This window comes from Trachymyrmex septentrionalis, unplaced genomic scaffold (genome assembly GCF_001594115.1).
Source record: "Trachymyrmex septentrionalis isolate Tsep2-gDNA-1 unplaced genomic scaffold, Tsep1.0 scaffold8, whole genome shotgun sequence".
NCBI lineage: Eukaryota > Metazoa > Arthropoda > Insecta > Hymenoptera > Formicidae > Trachymyrmex > Trachymyrmex septentrionalis.
The window spans coordinates 3392082-3403872 of NW_017305987.1; the positions used below are offsets into that span (position 1 = coordinate 3392082).

Genomic DNA, 11791 nt, shown 5'->3' on the forward strand with positions numbered 1-11791 from the left:
TAGAAAGATAAAAAAATTGACACATTTCGATTTAAAAAGTAATAAAATGGCAATTTTCTACGGAAATTGCAGCATATCTTTGTAACGATTGGCTGCAGTTTTCACGGAAATTCCTTGGGAACGGGGAAAAAACTCGGAGAGAAAAAAGAAAAAAAAAGAGGTCGTTTCTTTCAGGTTAATTTTCGTACGAAATTACGTGAAATATATTTCCGAGCCGACATAGAGTAGACCAGAAAGGTAGACAAAGAAGATGCAAACCAATAACTAGCTCTTAGGCTCGAAACGACGGGACACGTGTGATAGACGTTTAGCAGGTCAAAGAAAGAGAGAGCGAGAGAAAAGACAAGGCGAAAAGATAAAGACTGATAATTTCACAACGAAGGAAGTTACAAAGAAAGAAGAAGTGAATCGAATAGGCGGTTTCGAAGCGATTAAAGCGAAGCGAGACAGGAAGTAAATCGGGCGATCGAAAGGACGGAAGGGATAGGAAAAAAAAAGGAAAGAAGAGAGAAGGTAGGAAAAAGACGGCGAGAAGAATCGTCGGCGTCGCTCATCGTCGTCGCCGTCGGCCGTGATAGCGTGGCGCGACGCGGCATATCGGATCGGATCCCGGGACACGGCCGTGCGCCGCTCCACGCTGCCCCACCCATCCTCGCGTCGGCCATGCCGGGGCCGCGAGCCGATCAATACTTCGGCTCCGACACGAGGCGCGGCGGACGCAGCCGAGCGGCGCCGAGCGCGGCCGAGCCCCGGCACGAGGCGAGCCGAGTTCCCCACTACGGGCGGCGTTGCCGGCTCAGTCGTTGTGCGGGAGTGGTCGCCGAGGGATGTGTGCTATCGTAACCGCGAGTGTGATCGAGGAATAAAGGGCCCGGCGTTTTAGTTCTTCTCGTTCGCGTTTAGTCTACGCTCTCTCCCTCTCGTTCGTCCATCTCTCGCGCGCGCGTGCTCCCTTCGGCTGTCCGAGGGAAAAGAAGAGGAAGAGGAGAAAATAAAAGGGGAAAAAATCTCAGAGTACAAGAAGCGTGTAGTACGCAGCCCATCGTTATCGCGGCACGCAAACTGTTTCTTCCCTTCGCTCGTCCCTCTTCTGCGCGCTCGTTCGGACTCGAGCCGGTGCACGGATCTACGCACAGATCGTGTATTTACTTCATTATTTATTGTACAAAGGACTTATAAAACATAGGTAGGTGGAAAAGTCGCGGGTTCTGCGACGCAATTTGTGATCCTTTTTCTCTCTCTTCCCCCACATGCCTGGCGCCGTCTTCGTCTAACGTGTCCCTCCTGCTCATACGCTTCCGCGCCCTCCGTCTCTCTCGCTCCCTCTCAGGCCGCATGCTATAAACGCGCAGGTCGGTCGGGCCGCTTCTTCTACGCATTCGTCACTTCCTGCGTGACCGAATCACCGCCGGCAACCGCCGTCGACGCTTCTAGATCGTGCATTACGCTCGTGTCCGCTTATCGGCGCTCTCGTGGGAAACTCGAGACACGAGAGCGAACCGAGAACCGGCTATCGATCTCTTGCGGCAACTCTACTGCGTCGTAGAACACGGCTCGTACGCGTGTCTCCGCATTGACGCGTAATTACGGAGCGTGTCCTGTTCATCGAGGTGCGAGGATCGATTTCTCTCTCCTCGATAGCTCGCTCGGTTTAATCGGCTGGTTTCTCCCTCCCTCCCCATCTTCCCGATCCTAATCGATCGGCTTCGCGACAATCGTCGGCGTTCGAAGGCGTCACCGTCGGAGAACGCGGCTGGGAATTTCGCTCTCGCTCCGTGAAAGTAACTGCCGTGGCGCTATTACGGCTCCCTCTCGAAAAGGCGGCCGCGGAGCCGAGCCGAGCGGCCATAACCTCAACTTGGACGGTACGACGCGGTTGATAGTTGCTTTCCATTTTCACACGGCATACCGAGTCTAAGGCCGGTATTCATTGAGTCTGTTTTTTTTTTTATTGCTGCACTTTCTGAATTAGTACATACAGTGCAATAAGTTGAAGTGAAACGCATATACGTTTGTTTCACTTCTACTTATTACAGTGATTCAGAATGTAACAATAAGAAAATAGACCTACAGGCCTGTTATATTTCTTCTTATATTTAAAATCGTCGTAAGCGTCTACAAAGAGATTTTAAACGCTAAACTTCAGCTTATGCGTCGTCTACAATGTACGGAGTAAGCTTGGTGTAGGAAGTGAGAGTGAGAAATTGACCGATCACAATCGATTATTCTTCTCTCATTCGACTGTGATTGATCAATTTCTTAAGACTCGAGACTTAAAAGTTTAAGTTTTACATCCTAGAATCTCATTGTAGATGCCACTTTAAGTACAGCCTTAAGATGTCGTAGGCCAATCATAAAGTCGTATTAATATAAGACATTACTTAAGACTACCTTGAAATAAGAACTGACTATGAAGCTTAAAAGTTATGTATTTTAAACTCAGATTAATGACTGCTTGCTTACTTTGATGACAAAGTCATCGCGTAACAACACAGGATAATGTTACTTTTAATAGTTAACAAGATTCACACACACAATGAAGCACACAGTCTCCTGAAGCAGATCTCCTTATTCAGATTTTAGGAAAAAAGTCAGTTGAGTCTCATTTGCCAGAATGAAGAGAAACATGCATTCAACTGAGTCATGACGTCACAAATTAGAACTATTTGAATTTTGGTGTAAATGGAAAGCAACTGATGAGTGCTTTCCAGCAACAAACATAGATGAATAACACAGTGTAACACAGTGAATCATCACATTCTTATTGTAATCTTTTTCTCTCATTGTTAAACAAAGATGAAACGATTACTTGCTTCTTACTGGAAAGCACCAAATGTCTGTCATCTCTTCTCGCGAGAACCGAACGCGACGTAGTTTGCATTGCTCCACCACCTCCCACGAGAGCTACTTTGCATGGCTAAATATGTCTTTGCGCGGAGGACGACCAACGCCAGTTCTTCACGAGGCTCTCTATGAAGTATCCCCATTGTCACCGAGCGTGACCCTAAAGCCCAAAGCTCAAGAAGTACAGGCAATAGAAACAGGAAATAATGGATTTCGACCTCTTAGAAACCGTGTATTATGGTTCCGTACTCGGGCTCTTTAGTTCTTAATTGATAACAGTTCGTTGCATTGTTGCGCAGATTTTTTCCCATGTATTTTTCCATATTTTTGCGCAACAATAATATAACCGACACTGTTAAGAATTACAAAATCGGAGTATATTATTCTGTAACTCTTAACAGTGTCTCGATATCCTTATACTATCGTTGCGTATGTTTTATATATGATAAAAAGCTACGCAATGACTTTAATATAACGATAACAAATTGTCGTTGTGAGTTACAGAATACAAGCACTGGTATACTACGCGGTTTCTGATAGGTTGAAATCTTTTATTCTCTGTACTTTCTCTCTCTCTCCCTCTCTCCCTCCCCTATTGCCTGTGCTTTTCATTGTGTTTCAAGCTTAATGCACCATTGAAAAGCGCAGGTAATAAGAACAGGGAATAACAGATCTATCTATAATCTTAAACACAATGAAAAGGACAGGCAATAGGAGAGAGAGAGAGAGAGAGAGAGAGAGAACAGGGAATAATAGATTTCAACCTATTGGAAATCATGTATAGTAAAATAGCACAGTTTTTGAGAGGTTTTTGAAATTTGTTTTCTATTGCCTATACAATCTAAATTGTGCTTCAGGTTTTACGAGAATTCTCCAAAAGTAATGGAAGTTTCAAGGATTATTATCATACGTGACGAATCTTTCGTTTTCGATTATTTTATAATGTCTATTTCTGTCAGTAGATTGAATAACTTGAATAAGTTTAATTAGTTTCTTATCTTCTAGTTTTTAAGTTGGGGTAGACCTTAAAACTAGAAGAGAAAGATAAAAATAAAAAACATTTTTAGTCGATGCCTATTCAAGATCATCTTATTGTCTTAAGATGGTCAATATGGCTTTATGATTGGTTTACGACATCTTAAAACTGCACTTAACAGTTTTTACATATGAGAGTGAATTGTGAACTTGGCCTAAGAATTAGAAACAAATAAAGAATACATTGAATCGATATTATTTAATCTACATTAGTAGAGATATACATTAGCGATTTTTAAATAAAATTTCGTCTATATTCACTGGAAATTTGAAGAGAAACAGGATCTTAAGCCATATTAGAATTGAATTTTTAAACTTCTATTGATTTAAATTCCAATCCAATCTCAATTTTAAGCCACACGGAAAAAACGCTCTTACTGTAAAAGATTTAAAATTTTATTGAATATTTTGGAAATAATTTTGTCGGATTATATTAAAATTTTTTTCTGGAAACTCAAATTTATTGCTAAAATATCAACATTTTTTTGCAGTATTGCATTTTTTTATTTCTAACATGATTATTTTAATGATTCAATAAAATTATGTTTAATTTATATTCAGCAAAATTTTAATTGCTTCAGCAAAATCGTCTTTTCGTATCTGATACCTATTTTATTAGCTTCCGATTCTGAATCTGGACTTTCAAATATTTTCTCAAATTTTGTACTGTTAAGTACTGAATTTCCAGAACTCTCATCTTTTGAATTTTCTTACTGAAATTTCCTTCAATGATAGAACATTCCTTATCTCCTGCGATCATTTTAGATTGGATCGCAATTAATCAGTTTTTTAGTCGCTCTTCTTTCTTCTTTTTTTCGGATAGATTTTATGTCGATCTAACCATTGATCGAGATTAGCATACGATTGTTTTCTCTCTCCCCCCCCTTTTTTTTTATTGAGAACACGCTGATCATGCATCGATCGATCGATGGCCTTGAGATCTTGTTAGATGTAAAGCCCGTGTTCTTATTTCCTAGATGTATTTATAGCGACGGTTCAATGGTATTTTATGCTTTTATTTCACGTGACTATATTTATAGCGACAAGTACTGACGGTCGATATCGACGAGAAAATTGCGGGGTAATTTTTAGAACGAGGATAAAGTTTGAATTTTAATGTCCTCCCCCTCCCCCCTCCCCCGAGATAGATTCGCGGTGCTCCGAGTACGTTTGCGCATCCGATCGAATTTTTATTTTGATACGACGTGATTGATATCGATCGTAGTCGATATTTTAGAACGCATTCAGAGAAAAAGGTATTATAGTAGCAATTATAAAAGAGATATATAATAAAAGTTTTATGTATCTATGAATTTTATGTATTATATATAAATGAACTATTTAGGATGCAATAACTATTAGAGAATTCAATTGGGTGCATTAGTGAGCACTGATGCATATTAAAGCTGTTGAACACAAATTGATGTAGAGGATTAAACCGTGAAATTCTTAGTACATTTTATTATGCTTTAAGTAAAATATAAGTATTTAATATTTTGAAATATTTGTATTTATTTTTACTTTTACACTCAGATTGAATCAGTATGCAGTTTTTATTATGCAGCAGTTCGCAGTGTCCAATCAAATTTGCTATGTAAAATATAGAATTAAATAAACTTTATTATATAATACATAGTTAAATCAACTATTTTATAATTGCAATAACTATAAAATAAGAGAGAGAGATATAAATTAGTCAACGCTCGATGCGTACAATAAATTCATTCATCAAAAATTACGGAGAAAAAGAAATGTAAACTTCTTCCAACTATTATTTTAGGTCCTTCCTCGGTGTAAACTAAACGTAGAAACGCATAAAATAAATCGCTGTCGGAACGTGTTTTTTGAATCGCAATGCAATCATTAAACAGGATTGCCACAAAGTTGGAAATTGGAGAAATATCAGAGAGAAGTTGAAAACGGTCAGGGAAATCAGGGAAAAAGTCATGAAATTTTATAAAATTTTCTGAAATTTTTGAAGTCAATTTTTGGTTTCAAAAAAATTCAACATGCGTAGGTATGTGTACATTACTCGTATCCCACGCAGTTTTGAAATAATTAACTTAACTTAATAAATACAAGTGTCAGTAATATTAATTTACATTGCTATGTTAAATTTGACTGTTTCAAAAAATATAAAAACATTTCAAAATATTATTTACTAAGCATGAGATAAAATCATGAAATTTTGTTTGGAAAAATTGCGAAATTTTAGAAATTTCTGACAACTCTATTAAATCTGATTAAACAAGTGCAAGTGTAGACCCACCACGTACATGGATATTAATTTGGAAAAACATTGTGATTATAAAGGTGTTGTTATCTATAAAATAATTTACTCAATTCCGTATACATTAATTCTGCACATGATAAAATTTGTTATCGTTATAGATGTCATTATTATGTCTTTCTCTGGGAAAAAAGTCTAAATTGAGGGAAAAATGGTTTTTCGTTAACGTCCAATTTTTCGAATCCTCCATTACGATTTTGCTACAAATTAAATAAACTTTACTGCATATGCGATCGGAATAGTGCCTCGTCGTAACATCACGAGCGTGCGGATATAGATATTAATTTTATCAGTTACCTCGTTTATCTGTACCCACATCACGTCATGTTTTACTTGGCTGATAGCGCCATCCCCCACCGCCTCTCGCGTATTTGCGTTAAAGCAGTAGTTTGTGTAGAAATCACGATGCCGTTCTGATCTTGTTGCACTTCTACGTTTTCTACTTTGTCAAAAGAATCGGCGACAAGCCGATAATAAGTGGCGATCGATTGATAATCTACTTGTATAAATGCTGAGATTAATAATTTCGAGAGAAAATTTTCCATACAATGAAAAATTTATGAGTCTTTTGTATTTAATCTGAATATAATATTTTTTTATTTATAACACGAACACATTATGCATGCGCTCGTGAACTATTCCCTTGGATAATAATACTTTCTAGTTATTTTAATTACATTCAGGATAAAATCCTGCGCCATCTGTCAATCTTACTTCGGACACGAGGATACTCCGGATTTCAATTTTAATTTAGCAGATTCAGTGATTATCGATGAAATGAATTAACACACACAGAAAAATGCATACTATACATAAATAATAATTACTTGTTTCAAGTATTTCAAAAGTTTATATATCCACAAATCTATAAATCATAAATTTATCACAAGTATCAAATTTATTCAAAATATATTCTGAATTCTAGTAAATTTAATATTTCTCAATTAAGAGTATTAAATTAACATAAATTCAATTTGTTTATATAAAGCTGCTTCTTTTAGTCGATGAATTTTATTATTCAAAAGAAAATAAATTCTTATTTTGAATACTTCTCAGAGTAACAAGTTTTTCTGAAATTTTTAATAAGTACATTTTAAGATTATTATCAAGAAAATATTCTTCATTAAAGATAACCGTTACTTAAAAGAAAAAAAGTAAATTGAGTAATCACTTTTCTTAGCAATAGAATGCTATTTTTCTCTGCATTTGCAATCAACACAGTTACAATCAATACAGTCCTTACATTTTTAAACGCGATATCATTTTAACAGAAGATTAATGAAAAGGAATTTATTATCTAAAAAAATGCAGATTTTTCTTATAAAATGTACTTCTTCGAATAATTTTATGTTTGAGGAACATCGGTCTCTCTTCGCTTCCCTCCATTACATTTACAATTACTTGAATGTCTCATTATATTTCTATTAATAATTGCATTGGCACGTGAGAGAAGACTTGGTTCACGTCGCAGCCTCCTGATATTAATGAATCGCAGCACGATCGCGTGTGTTGTATGGCAATGACGGTTACTCGGAATCGCAGCCTCGTTTGCCAGGTTTGCAGGCATTCATGAAAGCTTGCAAAAGCGTCGATTACCCACGCGTGACGCCAACCGCATTCTTCCCGTGCCGAGGTGGAATGGAAAAAGTGCATTTACTTTCAGGACCTAACGGTGTGTCGACCTAACGTTTCGCCACAGGGATGACGGAGTAGGGAAACCTACTGCGTCACGCTGCGACAGTAATTTCTAAGAACTTGAAGGCATTTATCAAAATTTCTAATTTTTCAGAACTAACAATCAGATAATTCCGAACAAGAGAAATGTTCAGTCATACTGCTTTTCGTATAGTACTTTATTATTAGTTTCGATTGAAAGAGAAGATAATTGTGCAAAAAGAACGATTTTGTGTATATACCAAAAAACTGGGGGATCCAAAATTTTAGGTAAAATAATTTTGTTGGAATTATTAAAATAATTATGTAGGAAACTCAAGCACGATGAACAATGTTGCAAAAAGTTTTGACAGTTTAGTAAATTTTTTTCTGCCGTACGTGTGGGAAGATTTTGCTGCTATCTAAATATTTATATACAGATCTAAAGATAATTTTATTGAACTATTAAAATAATTGTGTAGAACGCTCAAACTGATTGCTAGACTGTCAAAGTTTTTGTAGCATTGCTCGTCATGCTTGAGATTCCTACGTAACTATTTTGATGGTCCATCAAAATTATTTTCAGATTTATATAACTAACATTTTAGATACTTCAGCAAAATCGTTCTTTCCGTATGTTTTTCCCAGGTTAATCACTAACTGATAGTCACTTTTTTAAAATTACTATAAAATCACCAGTAATTAACCGTAGTTAGAAAAACACAATTTTTGCATTATTATCTGGTTAATAATTCTAAACCACAAGTAACTAGAAAATGAAAAACCTTCCCGACTAAACCTTTTCAAATTAATATTATGTCCATGGTACGTTTTACACTTGTTCGATCAAATTTAATAATAGCTGTATTGCGACATTTAAAAAACACATTCGCACAGACAGTAGTTGACTTTATTAGATACACTTTATTATAGTTTCCACGTTTGATTTGTATTGAAGAAGATCAAAAACAATGAAACGTTTACAAAGACCGATTTGTTAGGCTTTATTTTAGCGAATCTCTTACGGAAATCCGTACTCGTTCTACACCTTACAACACGTCGGTACTTTTGGTAAGGATCAGAATTGCATGTCGCATTCAGAGCGATCTGAAGGGGAGGAAGGGGATAACTTGTGGTGGGAATTGGAACGAGTTGACGCGCGCGCGAGACGCGTTCCGCTCGCGTGGGCTGCTCCGCGTCACGAGAGTTCTTCGTGCCGGAAATATTTCGGCGGCGACGCGGGGCGTCTCGACGTCGACGTCGTCGTCGTCGTCGTCGTCGTCGTCGTCGTTGATCTTAAAACTCGCTGAAACCAGATGATCGCGGGTGATTAAATATAGGACACCGAAAATGTCTACCCGCTCGCCCAATATTTCTGTACGTGTCAGCCGAGCGTTTCCGGAACCTTCGGTCGATATTTACCGCCCATGATTCGCCTTCAGTATCGAATCCAGTTGTTTTCTGATTGAGAACCATCGGGCAGTATCGTATGAAATAAATTCCGCAATCAAGGACGTCGAACGCCGGTATCGCGCGATCGTTTACCTCGCGAGAAACCGCGAGTCTCGCATATCGCGTACGCATCTTTACGTGTAACATGCTCCTCGCGTTCTCACGGGTAATTCGCACTTCTTTTACCTCGATTTCGCGTGCACAAAATTACCTACCAACTGTTCATTTTTTTCCTTAATAAATTACTATTCCTTTAATTTAATTAATGGAAAACCTTGTTCCGTTTAATGATAAAATTAGACTACTTTCTCCCCGGCTATCGTAGACAGAAACGAAATTAATATCCCAGTTGTTTATTATTTTTCTGATAATCTGCTTGCATTAAATTGATGGAAAATTTATCTTTATTGTTTGGTAATAAGACTTTATTTTCTTGAAATACTGTAAATAGAAACGAAATTCATATCATCATTATATTTTTTAAGTAACCTATTGTTTGTATTTAATTGGAAATTTACTTTGATCTTTTAGTGATAAATTTATCTCTTTGGGTTTATCGCAGATAGAAACGAAATTAATATTATAAGAGTTATATTTTATTAACTGTTATTTTTTGCGTTTAATTAATGAAAAATCTACCTTGATCATATAATGATGAATTAGACTTTTTTCTTTGGGACCTCAGGACATAGATAGAAACGAAATTGATGTCATCGGTCAGTTATTTATGTAATTAAATAAACGATGGTGATAAATCGATCATCAAAGTTGGAAAAAGAAAGTTTGAACTGGACTGTCCAAACAAACTTCATAAAGTGTGATTAATTATTTCGTATTACGAAAATGTTGTTGAATTAATTATGTGGCAACTATTGGAGTGATTATTTCTTTCGTGAGACATCGAACATTGGGTGCATCTAACAGAATGCTATAGTTTTGTAACCGACAGTTTTATAATTGTCTGCTGAACGGTTCTAAACACACTCAGTGTCTTAACGTGTTTATTCAGCGCCATGATTTCCAGTGAACTAAAAGTACAGTTGGGTCTCAAGCAAAACATGTTGACCAAAATAGCTGCTCTTAATATATATCACTTTTTAAAGCACAACATATATATGACGATTTAATTTACAATGTGATAGATACTTTTGATACACACGAAAAATTACTGCTATCGATCACTATCAATGCACTGAGGAAAATGCCTGATTGAATTAGTGAAATTCTATTTGGACGAATCAGAATTTTCTGGTTAAATCTATTAAAATTCTAGTTGAGATAATCGGAATTCTGATATAATCGAAATGTTCCGATTTGATCGTTTTCAACCAGATTTTTCAGTGGCAGATTAAAAATATATAAATAATAGCTAAAATATATTTTATGTGTAAATGTTTTCTACATAAAAGTAAACATTTTTTCTACGTAAAGATTAGATTCTTTTATACTCACACATGCGATAGCTAATACCATAAGAGCATCCAGTAGAACACTCAACATGTTGCAACTCATCAGTAAACCATTGCGCAATAGTTGTTCTGCTTCATACATCTATTCGGAAATTCGAGTCTTCGCGGAATGTCGTCCTCCCATTTCTCGGGAGAATGGTAAATGTCACGAACCGGAAGCGTATTATTAATGAAACCGGATCTGGGACCTTTCTGTCGTTCGTGACCCGGAATTCTCTTTCACCTCTCTCACCGTACTCTTGTTCTATAAAAGAATCATGAATCTTGTCGCCGTTTAAATATGGAACATGGGTAAACGCTGGTCGATTCTTCATTCGACGTTAATCCGAATTTATTGCGCCATCGTAAATTTATTACGGTAAAGAGAAAATCCGCGAGGATGGAAAGGATTTATAGATCACCGGACGTCGAAACGATATGATTTCCGGAATCGAACATTTTTAAAGGTAGGAAGTTTTGAACGTTAACATCAATTTATAGATTTCAAAATTTTTGAAATATACTGAAAACCGAAAAATGTGAAAAACCTACGAAAAATACGTAAGATTAAATTAATATATGAACTAAACGATTTATATATTGCGTGTAATTTGTGAAATCTATTGTAGAATTCATCGCAAGATACAAACTTCATGACATTTAATGTTTGCGAAATGCAGTACTAATTTATCAGGGATTTGGGGAGCCTCGTGATACAAATAAATGCATGAAGCCAAATATTTCAAGAATGTAAGTTTACAAAGCCATAGGATCTATGAATCGTACACAAGATTAATAAAACTAAAAATCAGAGAAATGCCAGAGAAATTGAAAACGGTCAGGGAAATCAAGAAAAAAAGAGAATTTTTTCAGAGAATTTTTATTTTAATTTTTTGGAGATTTTTTTTTAAATTAAAAATCTTGGCTTTAAAGAAATTTGATATGTATACATCACACCTAGTTTTGGAATGCTACCAACTTAACAATTAAATGGAATCGGTGTCAGAAATATTAATAGTGATTTACATTGCTCTCTCTCTCTCTCTCTCTCTCTCTCTCTCTATATATA

The 11791-nt window shown here is 36.4% G+C and overlaps 1 protein-coding gene across 3 annotated transcripts in view; it reads left to right on the forward strand.

Moving 5' to 3' along the window:
* LOC108754514 (14-3-3 protein zeta) overlaps positions 1 to 11791 on the forward strand; it is a 68934-nt gene that overhangs the window by 34186 nt on the left and 22957 nt on the right. Inside the window, exon 1 of one of the 3 annotated variants that reach the window (XM_018496879.1) lies at positions 796 to 1186. The exons of the other annotated variants lie outside the window; for them this stretch is intronic. The gene's annotated coding sequence lies outside the window, so the exon portion shown is untranslated. Of the gene's footprint in view, positions 1 to 795; positions 1187 to 11791 lie in introns of those variants that run through there. 3 annotated transcript variants of the gene reach the window in all.